Below are 16,226 nucleotides of genomic sequence, written 5' to 3'. Positions count from 1 at the left end.
CAATTCACAAAAGAACCCAATCTCATCTCCTTGCTAACTACTCACCTAGACTCTTTCATACTACACCTGATTAGCACACTCATATCTGGGGATATTCATCCTAACCCTGGCCCCTCCACTACAACCTCCATAAATAAATCCTTATTATTCACTTCCTTAAACTCCCACAGTGTTGTAAAACAAAGTCCCAAACCTTCATGCTGGGCTCACACAAAATAAACCTGACATCCTCACTATTTCTGAAACCTGGCTAAAATCACACATTAAAGACTCTGAAATAGTCCCTCCAAACTACTCCATCATAAGAAAAGGCAGAATTCATAAAAAAGGTGGAGGAGTAGCCCTTCTATATTCTTCCTCCCTAGTAGTTTCCCCCTATAACAAACCTATTCCACATTTTAATAACGCTGAACTTCTCCTTACCCTACTACAAATCAATAATCATAAACACATTTGCATAGCTTCCCTTTATATCCCCAGGATAATATCTCCACACTCGAACTTATCCTTTCCTGGCTATCCAGTAACATTAGTAATGAAACCATAATCCTAGGAGATGTAAACATTAACTGGGCCCTTATCCAGTCTCCTACAAACCCCATTAACATCAACCTCTACAATTTCTCACAATTAATCACTTCTGTAACTCACCCTACCAAAACCCCCTCCAATGGGAGCATACTGGATTGGATTCTAGTCTCCCATCCTCACTATTTCACCAACAGTGGCACTCTTCCCGACCCACTTGGTGACCACATACCCACCTTTACCCACCGGCTTCCTACTATCCTTCAACGAACCCATAACTATATTACAATTCGCGACCAAAGAAACTTCGACCCAATAACCTTTTCAAACTCACTACAAGCAATTAATTGGAATTGCTTAAAAACACTACCTCTAGACAATGCAGTCTCATATTTCAACTCTACATTCTTAAACTTACTAGACTCCCAAGCTCCCTTACGGGTAAAGAGAATAAAAATGAAATCAGCCCCTTGGCTCTTCAAAAGTACCCTTGCTACCATGAGACAGAGAGACAAAGTCTGGGCACACTATCAAAAACATAAGAAAGCACCACTCCTTAATGAATATAAAATGCTCCGAAATAAAGTAAAAAAACTCATTATTTTTGATCGTCAGAACTATTTTTCTACACTTCAAAACCATAACAAAAACAACCCTCAAAAATTCTGGAAAGGGGTCTCTACTCTCCTCCACCCTAGCAAACCAGATACTCCCACCCCTGACCCTAATGCTCCAGAACTTGATTTAGCCACCCAATTTAATTCCTTCTTTATTGACTCTATTTCCAAATTGACCTCCTCATTCTCAAACACCTCCCTACCATCCAATACTGCCTTACCCACCCCCACTCTCTCTACATCTACACCCAACTCCCCACCAACTAACTCCTCTATCCCCTGTTCTACACAAATTCCTTCCTCACTTCCACCTCAAAACTCCCCCCTTCATGACTGCACTCTCTTCTCATGAAATCCCATACCTACATCTACTATAAAGAAATTGAAACCATGTACCAATGCTCCTGACAATATCCCTTCTTACTTTCTCAGTATTGCTGCTGAAACTCTAGCCTACCCAATTAGCATCTTAATTAACCGTTCCCTACAAGAATGCACAGTTCCCCAAATCTGGAGACAAGCCTTTATTTTACCTCTACACAAAGGTGGTAACAATAATAACATTACTAACTTCCGTCCCATAGCCATCCTATCCCCCATTTCTAAAATCCTAGAGAAATGCGTCCATCTCCAACTCCTTCCTCACCTCCTAGACAACAATCTTATAACTCCCACACAGCATGGTTTTAGACCTAATCATAGCACCATGACTGCCCTCCTCTCCTTCCTTGAAATCATAAATAAAGCCCGTGACTCTGGACAAATTGTTTCCACCTTACTTCTTGACCTTTCCAAAGCCTTCAATACCATTTCACACAGCCTCCTCTTAACTAAACTCTCCAAACTCTACCTATCCTCCTCCTCTCTGAACTGGTTCTCTAGTTATCTATCTAATAGAAATCAAGCGGTAAAATGGAAAAAAGCCACTTCGTCCTTCCTTAACACCCCTACAGGAGTTCCACAAGGCTCCATACTGGGTCCTCTTCTCTTCAATATTTTTATTAATGACTTCCACAAATCAATCCCATTCTCTAGCATCATCCAATATGCAGATGACTCAACTATCATCTGTTCTGCCTCATCTATCACTACACTACAAAAACTTACTCAAGATGCCTTCTCTTCCACAGAGCTATGGATGCTAAGCAATCACCTGGCTCTCAATGCCACCAAGACCAAACTAATGTTATTTACTCCTTCCAAAGTCACTCCTCCCAACATGAATACATTCTTAATTACTAGTCAAAACAACTCTCCTCTAGAATTAGTGTCAGAGACCAAACTACTCGGGGTCAAAATCGACGATCAACTTAAATTTAACTCCCACCTGCAAATAAACATCAAAAAAACACATCAAAAACTTGGCATGCTTTACAGACAGAATGCCTACCTCACATCTGTCACTAAAATCACTCTCTCTACTTCCTTCCTTATCCCCTCCCTTCTCTATGGCGCACCACTACTAACTAATCTACAGTCCTCACTAAAAAAACAGCTTACCTCCTGCTATGACAAAATTGCAAGATTCGCCACCAGCCATAAATCCTCCACTCACCACTGTTTCTCCCTCCATAAACTAAAATGGCTATAACTTCCTAATCAATTAACTTACACTCAACTAACTCTAGCCCATAAGCTTATTCTAAACCCCACCCTCTGTCCCTCCCTTTCCTCTGCCTTTAAAATGCACCTACCTAACAGAGTTCTAAGATCAAATAATCAAAATCTACTGGAAGTGCACAAACCTACTCATCCCCCAGGCAAAAACCTTCTTTCCTTCAGCCTCACACGCCTCTGGAACTCCCTACCTCCACTCATCCGCACCACCTCTAACCACTCGACCTTCAAAAAGTCTCTTTTCTTGCATCTAACATCACAGTGGGAATGCTCTTGCTCCCACCCCACATAACTAACTCAACTTAATATCTTTCAATACCATATTCTATTTTTTTAGCTACTATGTTTGTTCTCTAAACTGTACTAAATTCTACAATTGTTGTATAACTATCATGTTACTTCTCAATGTATTAGCTGTTTTGACTGATATTCTATATTGGATTAGTTTTTACTTTTATTGTACCTACATATTATTAATACTCTCTGGACCTAGATTGTCACTGTCTAATGTTGAATGTTTATTTTGTTTTGGAGCTTTTCTCCCCAGGACTCCATTGAAAACGGGTTCTTTAAGGCCCAATGGACTATCCTGGTAAACCAACTGCAATAAATAAAAATATAAATAAATAGAAAGACCCCAAAAGTACCTCACCAGGAGGATCAAGGGACTCAAACAGATGCCAGATGCTGCTCGGTTAAAAAAACTCCAGCTCTACTCAGTTGCATACTGCCTACTTCGAGGCGATCTATGCCTGTCATATACAGCTATGTCCAACCCAGAATTAATGGACATGCTCCACCTCAGTAAATCTAAATCCGTTAGAGCCACGCGCTCGAGGGACTTGAACCTCAGCACAGAAATAAATAGAACATGCTGGAGGGACAGATTCATAACCCAGAGGCTCCCTTCGATCTGGAATAGAATTCCAATTCATGTTAGGCAGAGCACCTCACTGACTCTCTTCAAGAAGAATCTTGATGAGTGGATGGGGGATCGTAGGTTTGTCCCGGGGATTACTTCCGTGTCACTATTAGACAGAGGCACAGTGAACTAAACTTTAAAAAGGACACAGTATACTCAAATCAAGGGGTGGCGTAAGCCAAACACAATCGGGCTACGCTTATAAATGCCCCAGGCCAGATAGCCTAGTATGAACCTATGAACCTAAGAAACTCTAGACTACACACAAAAGATTTGGTCTTTGAGAGGGCGATTCTATCTCTTGTTTCACAATTTATATGTAGACGATATAAAAAGAAAGAGGTCATGTCTCAGATGAATGAAATTAGGAAACAAAGGAGAACACATGGAAAAACGTTCTTTTTTTGCACAAAAGATAAAACCTTGCCACCTGACAATATTGAGAGTCATCCATCCAATGACATACATACAACAGTCATTTTAAAATATTCCAGTGACATTCAGTAAGTTTGCAATATCGTAAGGAATAACTGGAGAATTCTGACTAGTGATGAAAAGATAACAACAATAGTGGGTGATATTCCAGCTTTTAGTTTTAGGAACAACAAAAATTTAAGCAAATGTTATGCAAGTGATCAGCCCAATGTCACTATACCCATTTGAATAGGGTTGGAAACTTTCCATGTAGACATTGTTCATCTTGTAGATATATCTCCAAACCACAGGGCTTTGTACATTCTTCCACCAACAAAAAATATTTTCTGAAACTATATGACTGCACCACATGAAATGTAGTTTACCTTGCACATTGCCAACAATGTCAATGCTTTTACTTTGGCAAGACCAACAGACAGCTGAAAGAAAGAATATCCAAACATATTAGTGATATTTATTTGAAGGACATGAAAAGCCCTCTAATGAAGCATATTTTGGACAATGAATCTCACAGTTTTCTGTTTTTGGTTCTTCAAATCAAATATGAAAATCTTTGAGGTGGAGACAGCATGACTGAGACTTAGCTGAGACAAACTGGATAGGCAATTTAAGAGCTGCTGTTTTTCCAGGTTTGAATACTTGTCTTCCCTTAAGCCTGTTTTGAAGAAATGCAGTTGAAATTTTAGCATTTGGATCTCATAAGTAGATGGGCATATATATTATCAGTGACTGGATCTCAAAACAGTTGGATATGCATTATTCGTATGTACACTCCTACATTTTTATGCGGTTTCAGATATATTGCTTACATTAATAGGACTCTGTCACAGTCCATGTTGGTGTGAATGAATTGAGACGTACCTCTCTAGACTATATGAAGAGAGACATGATTGAGCTCACTGAATATGTCTTCCACGCAGGTATGTCCCCAGCCTTAAGCAGCATCCTACCATCACCTAGAATGATATGTCAGTACAAACAGAAAATGATTGACTTTAATAATTGGCTTAGTTTTTGGTGTCATTCCAAGGGGATCCAGTACCTCACAGCCTGGGAGGAAATGACTGACAGACCACGATGCTTTGTCAGAGATTGTCTTCATCTGTCTCCCTTGGGTTTCAGACTTCTGACAAAGGCTCTTGCCTCCCCCATAGTGCCTTTTTTAGGCAAAGACATGAGGACAAAAATACCAACATGAAAAATTCTTCTAAACAAAATGTAAAGGTCATGCTGCTAAATGTTAGGAGTCTTAACATGAAACTGCACTCATTGCAAGCATTCCTCAGCCTGGAAGATGCTGACAGTTGTGTAGTCACTGAAACCTGGTTCAAAGCTGTGGAGAGCATCCCATCCTTAACAGGTTACTTGTCCTACCATACTTTCAGACTCCAAACAGAGGGCTGCAAAGCCAAAGGAGGTGGAGTTTCAATATTTATCAAAGACATCCACTCCTCCAGGTCAGACAGTATGACACACAGGAGAAACTCCAGGTGTAATTAACTATTGACAAAACACCTGTTCAAATCATAGCTAGCTACAGACCCCCAACCATGACTCAGGAGGCCCACTCCACCTATCTGGACTTACTTGAATCCATCAAGATTCAACCCTCTACGCTGATCGTGGGTGACTTTAACTACTCACCATAGAGTGGAAGACCTATTCTAGCTCAAACACGAATGCTCAGAGATTCCTTGACTTCATCAATGCCAATGCATTGGATCAGCTGGTTGACACCCCCACAAAAGGTGAAAATATCCTGGACCTGGTACTAACCAACATGAGTAGCCACTGTAGCACCCCTACAGTGTCTTCCTCCTTTGTAATATCTGACCATAAAGCAATCACTTTTGAAATCACCATCTCCCCTGACTTCCCCACCCCCTTGCCAGGGTAGAACAAAAAAAATTTCCAAAGCTGACTACAGCCTCCTGAGATCAGGTATAAGCAGCCTGACAGCCACCAAGCCTTTAGTTGAATCAAGCACTAATGTCCAAGCCTACACCAAAAAACTATATGAGCACCTATATAGCTGCATGGACTCAGCAATACCTGACAGGACAAAATCATATTCTTCAAGGAAGAGTCAACCTGTCAGGTGGACAGCAGCAATAAACAGACTCTATAATAAAAGGAAAAAAATTGCTGTCCAGAACCAAGAAGGAGCAGGTGCCAAGTTGGAAGCAATCTCTCCTTTGTCTGAACAAGCAAATAAGGTCACTGGTGAAATCCTCTAAGACTAATTTTGAGTCCAAATTGGCAACATCCACTAAGGACAATCATAAGGCCTTCTTCACACACGTCCGCAATCTCAAAGGTAACTTCCAAATCTGCACTGAATTGGTGGTTAAGAATACCACATACACAAACACCATAGATATAGCCAACCTGCTGGTAGACAAGTTCAGTGAAAACTTCACCCCCTGTCCCCCCATCATTAAACCAGGACATCCCCAGCACCTGCCCCTCTCCCCTCATCACCAGGGAGAAGGTTATTAATGCCCTCTGAAAGGCAAAAAATACAGCCTCCATGGGACGTGACAACATCCCTGCTGTGTCCTACATGAACTCAGACAAGAGCACTCAGTAACACTAGGCACCCTATTCAACAAAAGCTTGTGCACCAGCTTCATCCCAGCAGAATGCAGGACAGCAACTGTCATCCCTCAGCACAAAAGTGGAGCATCTACTGATCCAAGCAATTATAGGCCCATCAGCCTAACTAGCCTGATCTGCAAGGCTATGGAATGCAATATCATGGACCCTATATACAATGACATTGGCAACCTCCAAATGCTTGATTTCACACAGTTTGGTTTTGTCAAAGGGAGATCATCTCTGTTTAACTTGGGCACCTTCCTCGAAACAGTCACCAAAGCCATGGATGAGGGAAAGACAGTGCACACCACCTACCTTGACCTAGCCAAAGCCTTCAACACTATTCCTCATTCAGGCGTAATAGATAAACTCTCCCAGCTAGGCATCAACCCATATGTCAGCAGATGGGTAGCTAACTGGCTCACTGATAGAACCACCTCAGTCAAAATAGTGGAAGCCTCCGCTAGTAGTAGACCCGTAACAAGTGGCATGCCCCAAGGATTGGTCTTGGGGCCTCTGATGTTTGTGATATACTTCTATGAGGTGCAAGCCAAACCCAGTGGTCTGTGGCTGGCCAAGATTGCAGATGACTGCAAGCTGGGCACTGTCATAAATTACCCTAGTGATATGAACATCCTCCAAGAGGGCCTTAAACAAACTACTGACTGGTGCCAGAAGCATGGCCTCATTCAAACTGAATGCCAAGAACTGCATCATTATCCCCTTTGGGAAAAATGGTGTCCCCACTAATTATCACATTAATAACAACGTACTAAGCATGCAATCAGTAGTGAGGGACTTGAGCACCCAGGTTGATAGCAACCTGATTTTTGACCACCGTGTTGCCTCCGTAGTAAGGAAAACTTTCTACATGGCACACCTCATAAGTAATGGTATTTCATCCAGGAACAAAAAGGTCATAACATCCCTGTACTCCTCCCTTATCAGACCCATTACCGAATACAATGCCCCCTTCAGCATGTACCTTGCCAAGCACATGCAGCAGTTGCAGAGACCACAGAGGTTCCTGACCAGGAAAATCCAAGGTCTCAAACACCTATCCTATACAGATAGGCTAAAAGCCCTGTCCCTCTACTCAGTCTTGTACAGACTGCTCAGAGGTGACCTGTGTCTGGCATACAAGGCCATATCAGACTCAGCCTTGATGGAGTTGCTGCATATCCATAAGCCAAACTCCACTCACGCAACCTGCATGCAAGGTCTCAATCTGGTCCGTGACATTAACAGAACTTGTTGGCAGAATAGATTTGTGTCCCAACGACTCCCCCATCTGCGGTACAGACTTCCTCTTCATTACATGCAGAGTATCACTAGCCCTCTTTAAGAGGAACCTGGACGACTGGATGGGAAACAGAAAATATACCCCTGTGATCCCACCTGTGTCCCTGCTGGATAGGAAAAACAGGTGCTGACTTTGTGGGAACATGGTTGAAATTCTTGTCTAGCCTTATAAGGGCCTCCGGGCCAATAGCCTAGTATCTTCCTGGGAACCTATGAACCTGTGAGTGTTGTTTATTTGATCTATATAGCAGGACTCTATTTTTCATCTCTTGTATTTCTCAACTACCATACTTATATGAAATGCTTTTTGGAATTTCTATTTTACACACACACACACACACACACACACACATATATATATATATATATATATATATATATATATATATATACATACACACAATTTGTCGTTGATTTTAACATTTCAGCTTACCATATTCATACATAGGTCTGTAAGTCAGTTTGTCTCACCATCTAGCAGAAATATATGCATCATCTTTTCTGCTGCGTAGAGTAGGTGAAATGGATTTTATATTATTGCAAAGTAATTTTATATTATAGGTCTGACGATTAGTGTGTTGGTGGATTGGCATTGATATTTTGTGCTTTGGTAGAGAATAAGTAAACTGGGTTTATTGATGTTAAGGTTTGTGTTTTCAAGGGGATTGGCTGCTTCAGTTATGATTCCTTCCAGGCTAATGTGTTGTTTATTGTTCCACTTGCATATTTTTCATTGGCAATGATATGTATGTGGCGAAATACTTACATGATATTATATTTTGGGATTGATATGGAAGATCAATGCCACATCTATTGATATATTCCATGACCCATCCTAATTGTTTGACAAGTTTTGTTTATCAATGAATATAGGATGAAATGGCCACATGCTGATAGGTGATTGGATGAAGTAAACATCCTAAACCAATGAGAATATATGTGGTTCTTTGATGTGACCCCATCTATCTGGTGTTGTCTGTTTTTTGTATATTTGACAATGAGGTTATATCCTATCCACATACTTTTAACATCTAGCCAATAGCAGTGTGGATGGACTTTTAACTTAATAGAATGCGTGATGATTTATGTATCAGGCATTAGTTTATCATCTTTGACAGGTGTTATGTGCTAAAAACTAGTCACTTGTTGCCTGTGGTTGTTTATGTGATTCTGAAATGCTTTTACCTTTATTTTTACTTTTGTGATCGGCTGCTATGACTAGTGTAATGTCAGGTATTTGGTGATGTTTCTTGTGCAGTATAGTTATGCAATCTTTTTTTTTTACCCTCAGTTTGATTATATGTATCATTGTATGTGATTTTGGTTAATATATATATTATCCAACGATTTGCACCACTGTATTTTCATTTGCTATTCCACTCAATGGAGTGTTGCCTGATCTCTGTATGTAACATGCTTGTTCTTATTGTTGACACTCCCTATGTGGCCTTGTTTTATGTCCATATTGATTAGTAACTTTTTTATTTTTATTTTGAGTTCGGCAATCACATTTCATTAAGTATGGTGTTTAAGTGTTATATTCTATGAATATGATTTGGTTCATGGATATGTGTCTCTTTGAGATGCAGACAGAGACCCTCTTTTGGATTGTTGTTCTGTTGTGTTTCGGTTTTGTATCCAATGGATGTGCGGTTCATGCTTGCCATGTACTGTGTATGCTCTAGGTTCAGATTTGTTCTTGACTGCATATAGTGCTGCTGATTGGTGATCGCTGTGCCTATTGTTCCTTGGTTGTTTAATTTCCTTGTTAACCAAAGATGATAGCACAATACACCAATATGTAAACACCATGATCAGACGCAAATCTCCCAGTTTAACTAATGATACTTTAATGAATGTTATATTTATTTATTGAATAAGGTTATGTTTACTATATACATTCTTCAACGATCTGTACGTTTTGATGCAGACAGATCTTTTTCTCTTAGATTGATTTTTGTTATGCTGAGATTCTGTTTTGCATCCAATGGATGTGCAGTTCATGCTGGTCATGTACCAGGTGTGCACTAGTTTTAGACTGGCTTCTGACTGGATGTAGCACTGCTCATTATGGATCATTATGCCTGTTGCTCATTGGTCATTTAATTTCTTTGCTAACGAATCTTTAGAGAAGTTCATCTATCTTGGTCCTCACCTGATACTCAGCTCTCATCTGTTTCTCCTCGTAGCTGTCTGCATGCAACAGCAGCCACACCCCAAGCAACGGCTTTGAATGGCCAGCAAAACCAGGTGAGGGTAGCTGATTGGTTTGTAATCCCTGGTGAGTCAGGGCTGTTCTACCTATGCATGCGAAGACTGGAACCAGCAGACTGCGTGGAGGAAATCATCAGACTGATTCAATGGGCAGGAAAGTGGACTCAGCAAAGTGATGTGGAGCACAAATAGGGGACAGTGAAACACATTAGGATACTATTGGCCATCCACTGCAACCCAACCCACCTCCAGTCATCTCGATTATGTCCTACCACTGGATCAAGATAGGCTGGGACGAGAGAGTGAGACTGGCAATTTGCACAACTCTCTCTCACTATTATCCAATTCACGCCAAAGTCAAGACATCAACCCCCCCCAAGTCCTGTGGCAATGGGTGAATGATGAAGCAGCATGTGCGGATACACTGGAAGCTGTAGTCACAACCTCACACACAAGCGACCCAGGGCAATGAGTTGCTCTCTACTGGACCAAAGCAGCAGTGGAGTTCGGCAGCTCTGAGCAGCCCAATTTAGGATCTCTCTGCTTACCTCCATGGTCTGAGGAAGGGGCTAGAAAAGGTGCCCTAAACATAGTCTGCTTCATCTTACCCCTGGCCTACATGCTGTGGCAGGTGGGGATCCCAACCATGTGGTCAAATCACAAAGAAAAAACATTGGTGACTTCGCTCACTATTGGCACATGGAATTTGCGCACGCTCATGGATACTTCCAAAACAGACAGACCTCAGAGACGGACAGCACTTGTCGCAAGAGAACTCGGCAGGTACAACATCCAGACAGCAACCCTCAGCGAGACCAGGTTCGCAGATGAAGTCCACAGACAGAAGTTAAAGCCGGTTATACTTTTTTTCTGGAGTGGCCGCAGTAACAATGAACGTCGTGAAGCAGGAGTGGGTTTCGCAATCAGATCTAATAGCCAACCTCCCAAAAGGATTCAATGACTGACTCATATCTCTGCGGCTCCCCCTCAAAAGAAAAAGCCATGTCACCTTCACCAGTGTATATGCCCCCACCATGACAAATCCAGAGGAAATTAAAGACAAGTTTTAGGAAGACTTGGAGTCCCTCATAGCATCTATGCCCAAGGCAGATAAGCTTGTCATCTTAGGTGACTTAAGTGGCAGAGCTGATGCAGACTACCAGACATGGGAGGGTGTGTCATTGGGATGAATGGAGTCAGCAAAAGCAACAGCAATGGTCATCTACTTCTGAAGACCTGTGGAGCTAATGACCTGTTGAGCACAAATATAGTCTTCCGCCTACCCAATCTAACAAGATGTCCTGGATGCATCCAAGCAGCAAGCACTGGCATCTCATTGATTATGTCATAGTAAGGAGAAGGGACAGGCAGGGTGTTAGAGTGACTAAGGCCATGTGTGATGCAGACTGCTGGACAGACCATAGACTCATCCTCTCAAAACTCAACATGCACATTCAGCCTAGGTGTTGCCCGCAGGGGAAAAAGACCAAAAGGTGTCCTGAATGTCAGCAAGTTAGAAAGGCACTCTGTGCACCAGAACTTCAGTGAGGACCTTGAAAGTAAGCTTAACCAACTCAGCTTTGGCACCAGTGGTGCAGAAGAGGACTGGGCAGCCTTTAGGGATGTAGTCTACAACATTGCTCTTGCTCATTTGGACCTGAACACACACAAACACCAGGACTGGTTTTATGATAATGATGAAGACATTCAGAAGCTGCTAGATTAGAAACGTGAAGCCTTCAGATCCCTCCAGCAAGTCACTACATCCATCTCCAAGAAAGCAGCCTACAACTCCATCAAAAGCAAGGTGCAAGCAAAGCTAAGAGAGATGCAAGACTCCTGGCTCAGCAAAAAGGCAGATGACATCCAGAAGTATGCTGACAGCAACAACTCCAAGCATTTCTATGAGGCCCCGAAGACCATCTTATGGGCCACAGTCCTCTGGAACATCACCACTGCTCAGTGCCGATGGGTCCACCCTGCTCACTGACAAGAAAGCCATCCTGGAAAGATGGGCTGAGCACTTCAACAATGTCCTGAATAGGCCTTCCTCAATCAATGGTGAAGCCATTGACCACATGCCGCAAGTCACAATTAACACCTCCCTGGCTGAACCTCCAAAGGAATCAGAGGTTATGGAAGCAATTAAGCTTCTCTCCAATAGTAAGGCACCAGGCTCTGGCTCCATTCCAGCCGAAATCTACAAGACAGGGGGACCAGTCCTGTTACAGAAGCTCGCCGAGCTCTTCCAGACCATGTGGAAACAGGACGTTATCCCTCAGAAGCTAAAGGATGCCTCCATCATCCATCTCTACAAGAGAAAGTGAAATAGGCAGTCTTGCGACAACCACAGGGGAATCTCTCTCCTGGTCACTGCTGGCAAAATCTTTTCCAGAGTCCTCCTCAACCATCTCATTCAACACATGAAAGATGGACACCTGCCAAAGAGTCAGTGCGGCTTTATAGAGGGCCGTGGGACACTCAACATGATATTTTCAGCATGTCAAGTTCAGAAGAAGTGCCAGGAACAAAACAGGGACCTTTACACAATGTTCGTGGACCTGACCAAAGCCTTTGACAACGTCAGTCGTGAGAGGCTACGGCGGATCATGGAGACGTTTATCTGCCCAGGCAAATTCGTCAGTATAGGTTCATAGATTCATAGCTGGGTACTAGGCTATCTGCCCGAAGGCATTTATAAGCCTAGCCAGAATGTGTTGGCTTTTGCCGCCCCCTTAGATTAGTTCTCTGTGCCTGTGTCCAGCAGAGCCACTGAAGTGATCCCCGAGGTAAACTTTCTGTTTCCCATGGTGTGCCAGTCCCATGATGGAATGTTTGCTCAAGTACTGGATGAGGGAAACTCCTCTGATGCCTTCCCAGTCACCAATGGAGTCAAGCAAGGCTGTGCATTGGCACTGATGCTGTTCAGCATGATATTCTCGGCCATGCTGGCAGATGGTTTCTGCAATGATGAAGAAACCAGCATCAAGATCAGATACATTACTGATGGCAAGCTCTTCAACCTGCAGAGGCTACAGGTGAAGACCAAGGTTGAAGAGGACTTTGTGCACGATTTCCTGTTTGTAGATGACTGTGCACTTAATGTTGCCACGGAGGCCCAGATGCAGCAGAGTATGAACTGCTTTTCCACTGCCTGCAGAAACTTCAGCCACACAAAGAACTGAGGTTTTGCATCATCCCGCTCTACAGAAGATGTATGCAGAACCAACTATCACCAGTGAAGGTGAGATCCTGCAGGTTGTTGACAAGTTTACATACCTCGGCAGCACTGTCTCTAGATTTGTGAACATTGATGATGAGGTAGACACATGCATCACCAATGCAAGCTCCACCTTTGGATGGCTGCGGGAGTCAGTGTGGGAGAGGAGAGGCATCAAATTGTCCACAAGGCTGAAGGTGTACAAGGCAGTCGTTCTCCCCACACTACTTTATGCCTGTGAGACATGAACTGTGTATGAGCATCATGCCAAAAAGCTGAATCGCTTCCATATGAACTGCTTAAGAATGCTGCTGAAAATTACCTGGCAGGACAAAGTTCCAGACACAGTTGTCCTCTCTCAAGCTGGACTGTCAAGTATCTACACCCAGCTGAGGAGAGCCTAAGTCAGGTGGGCAGGCCACCTTGTACGTATGCCACATGTCAAGAGACTGTTTTATGGTGAACTTGCAGTAGGCAAACGCACACAAGGTGGGCATAAAAAGCATTTTAAGGACATGCTGGAAGTCTCTCTGAAGAGCTTCAGCATTGACCCAGACTCCTGGGAAACCCTAGCACAAGACCGCCCCACCTGGCGAAGCTGCATCAGCAAAGGTACTACCTCCTATGAACAGAGCAGGACTGCAGAGGCACTGAGGAAGCATGAGCTGCATAAATCCACAGCCAACTCTTTGCCTACCAACCCAAATGACCACTTGTGCCTGACATGTGGCTGAGCTTTCTGAGCCTGCAATGGACTGATCAAATACAGCCGGACACACCGTACTCAGTCAACCTCCTTGACGTGATGTCCTTGGTCATTGTCGACAACGATGGACGAACAATATATAAATATATATATACACAGTGGATATAAAAAGTGTACGCACCCCTTTTAAAATGCCAGGTTTTTGTAATATATAAAAAATGAGACCACAATAAATAATTTCAAAACTTTTCCTACCTTTAATGTGACCTATATCCTGTACAATTCAGATGAAAAACAAACAAATCTGTTAGGGGAAAAAAATATAAAAAATAAAAAACATACAATAAGCTGGCTGCATAAGTGTGCACACCCTTAAACTAATACTTTGTTGAAGCATCTTTTGATTTAATTACAGCATTCAATCCTCTTATTTTTTTATATTTATTCCCCTAACAGATTAACAGGGGTGTGTACACTTTTTATTTCCACTGTATTCTGTGACCTACAACTAGCCATCAGCTACCATTTAGGGTTGTTACTATCGCTCCATTTCTACATTTGTCTCTTTGGCGGTATCCCTTAGAGCTGGGGCTCCTCCCATGGTGAGTTGGGAAGGGGGCTTTGCTCAAAGCAGAGCAGCCAGCAGCTTCACTTATGCTTTGAAATGTGATACAAGGGTATGTAAGTTACAACAGAGTACAACAACACAGAATGCTAAAGTCATGTAATACAAGACTAAGAAAATATATGTTGAACTGAAACTGATGTGTGATAGTTCAGGAAACAGTCATTTATTTTTATTTACAATGTTGATGAGATAATACAAAGAGACGTAACTGGCCTCTTTTGTAATGAAATGGGACATTAGAGGTCTATATTAAGAAAAGCAAAGTGGCATGGCATAAAGTAAAGGAAGATTCTACTAAGCGTGGATGCATGACATTTAAAAGATGAAAACATAAAATCCAGAGGGGATGCACCAGGTTTGAATGCCAGATAAGAATGAAATAAGTGTTTGCAGTTACTTGTTTTTTTTCCTTTTTTCTTTTTTAAATTTGTTGACATGGAATGTCCAGCTGGGAAGTCCCATTTTCAGTTGAACCCTTGATAAAAATCTGTGAGAAAATAAAATCAAGATAAAAATCAAAATATATAGAAAAACATAACACAGCATTCTAAGTGTACACAATGATAGGACATAAAATATACATGTAAACCAATCAGTGAAGTAATCAAGTTTTGCTATGTTTTTATTTATTGACTTGACAACACAGAATCTAAATTATAAAAATTAGGTGCAGAATAGAATTACTACAAGTAAAAGCAAAATTGGAATGATATGTGGAGGTGAGAAAAATAGAGTCTGGGTAGGGAAGAGAATTGAATATGTGCAACAGTAAGTAGCAGATAAGATACCTTTACGTACCATACCATGTAGTACATGTTTAGATAGTTAAGTAAAACTCAGTCTCTGTTGCATCTGTAAATCCAAGTGCATGACATAGTAAAACTATGAAAATAGTAGTTTAATGAATCTTTACATAACTAAGTAAAAGCTTAGGTTCTATTGCATTTCTAAATCCAAGACCACAGCATAATTCAGTAGTAAACAGAGTTTCAGATAAAGCAAGACTTAACTAATGTTGCTAGTGCAAATCCAGTTCCTTTAGAAATACAAAGCTGGAAGGGATTTGAATTTGTGTTAGTGTTTTGTAGTTCTTATGGATGGGACGAGTTATAAGATGTTCAAATAAACAACATATGAACAAATTAAATATTTTATTTATGTATTGAATAAATTGAAAACATAGAGCATTTATATGGTTATGGTATGTGAAACGTTAAGATGGAAAAAAGGGACGATGTGCACTTAAAAAATGGAGACTTATAACATTGAATAATACAGAGACTGTATTTAAGATGAAGTATTTTAGATTTGAGAACATTTTACATGAAATTTTGTTAGAGAGAATGTATTCCATTAAAGGGAAACAGCAAAAAAATGTGGATTGTGAAAGAAACTGCTCATAGTATTAAATATGATGATTGTGTTGAGGTTACTGGTCT

This window comes from Protopterus annectens, chromosome 1.part1 (assembly GCF_019279795.1).
Source record: "Protopterus annectens isolate FY-2018-M chromosome 1.part1, PAN1.0, whole genome shotgun sequence".
NCBI lineage: Eukaryota > Metazoa > Chordata > Ceratodontiformes > Protopteridae > Protopterus > Protopterus annectens.
The sequence above is the reverse complement of the archived record's forward strand: the minus strand, read 5'-3'. Positions refer to the sequence as shown.